General features: G+C 40.0%; 1 pseudogene; it reads right to left on the bottom strand.

The window, feature by feature from the left end:
- Positions 1 to 1343: 1343 nt before the first annotated feature.
- Positions 1344 to 1818, bottom strand: LOC132520391 (large ribosomal subunit protein uL23-like; annotated as a pseudogene).
- Between the last annotated feature and the right edge of the window lie 262 nt (positions 1819 to 2080).

Here is a 2080-nt window from a genome sequence, read left to right as displayed (position 1 = left end):
GCTTTCTAGCTAAGAACCTCTTTTAGTTCCAAACTCTCTCTTATGAAGACAGGAGCTGTCTCTCCCCAACATCCCACATTGCACAGCTGTTTATGAGGCTTGTAATTAATGAAGATTTGCTAACAATCACACACCCAGTGATGTTCCGGGCTTGTTGAGAGAAGCAAGTGTGGGCAGCAGTCATTGGGCTGGGCCTTCAACTGTGCATTTTGCCAATGGGATGTAGATTAGCTATTATATTTTTTAGTAAGAGAATTTCTGGAAGCTCTACTGGTGTAGTTCAGGCTATATTACTTGGGAAATATGGAATGATCTGAAATGTAGAAAAATTAAAGGGGAATTTTCTGAACAGAATTAGGTTTTGTTGCTGTTGTTGTTGTTAGGCCTATTTAAAGAGTAGTAATACTATATCCCCTACCAATTCTTCACAATTTCCCCATTTATTATCTAGGTTGACTGATTTCTATTTTCAATTGTTTATAAAACGATAGCTTCTGCAGCCAACCTCACTTCCTTTGTTATGATGATGAGAGCTTGATCTAGTATGAAGGTTGAAAAGTCAAGTATCTGTAGGAGTCAAAGAAGGAACCAAGCACAGCAGCCCAGCATTAGAAGTCACTGGATAGAAAAAAAAAAAAAAAAAGAAAAGAAATCACTGGAGGGAGATGAGGACTGGGGTGGATTAGTGAGAGAATGCTCTGCTCTAGTCAGTTGCCATGTGAGAATGTGTGCCTGCTCTTAATACTCCTCAAGTGTTTCAAGAGAAGCTAGGAATCTGGATTTTAACATGACATCTTTCATCTTGGAAATGTTGGCAACAAACTCAAAGTTTTAAGAAAAGCGCTCTGTAACCCAATACGTTGCGGGCCAAAGCAAACACATCTGCAGGCTGGATCCAACCCCAGGCCATCAGTTTGTGACTTCTGATCCAGATGGATCAGTGGTTATGGCGATGATTTGGGACTGGTTCTTTTCAGACTTAAAAACAACTGGTTGCTAGTGATCTAAACGTTCTCACTTACAAGTTGTTCTCTTCGTTTCCTGTTTTTGTAACAAATCTTAAATCACATTAGTCTGATATTTGAAACCTGCTGGTTAAAAGTAGAGGGACCATACATCCAGGACTGCCCAGCACAGCACTGGCTTAGGCCTGTAGCCGTTAAAATTATTAATACTGTTCCTTTTCATTCCTGACATGTTCCAGTTAGGACAATAAATTATACGGATGCTTTAATTAAGAGTCTCTTTTATCCCCACTCCCCCATTTTTCACTTACTTTTATTTTTTATTTATTATTTTATAGCAAAAACTTTTATGTGTAGAATTAGCCAGCTGGACTCAGTTTAGATGACCCCAATTTTGCTGGCAACATCCTAAGCATCATACTCAGGAGCCAGTGGAACATATGCCTTCTTCTCTCCATCAGGCCTGATCAGAGTGTTGACTCTGGCCATGTCAATGTCATAGAGCTTCTTCACAGCCTATTCAGTTTGGTGTTTGTTGGCCTTGACATCCACAATGAACACCGGTGTGTTGTTGTCTTCTATTTTCTTCATGGCTTACTCGGTGGTGAGGGGGAACTTGGTGATGGCATAGTGGTCAAGCTTGTTTCTCCTAGGGGCGCTCTTCCGAGGATATTTGGACTGCCTCCTGAGCTGCAGTGCTTTGCGCCGTCCGAAGATGTGTGACGTCTGGATCTCCTTTTTTTTCGTGGCCGTGGACGCTGCTTTTCAACACTGCTTTCTTGGCCTTCAAAGCCTTTGTTTTGGCTTGGGCTTTCAGAGGAGCAGGGGCTTCCTTCTTCGCCTTCGGTGCCATCTTTGTGAAAAGGGGTCACTTATTATTTATTTATTTATTTAATTGTTATTGAAGTACAGTTAATTTACAATGTTGTGTTAGTTTCAAGTATACAGCAAAGTGATTCGGTCAGATTCTTTTCCATTATAGGTTATTACAAGATACTGAGTATAGTTCTCTGTGGTATACAGTGGGTCCTTGCTGTTTACCTACTTTATATATAGTAGTATGTGTACATACATATGCATTCTGTGTGTATATATTTTATATATATATATATATA

The sequence above is a fragment of the Lagenorhynchus albirostris genome, chromosome 5 (genome assembly GCF_949774975.1).
Source record: "Lagenorhynchus albirostris chromosome 5, mLagAlb1.1, whole genome shotgun sequence".
Classification (NCBI taxonomy): domain Eukaryota; kingdom Metazoa; phylum Chordata; class Mammalia; order Artiodactyla; family Delphinidae; genus Lagenorhynchus; species Lagenorhynchus albirostris.
This window is presented reverse-complemented; position numbering and strand designations above follow the sequence as displayed.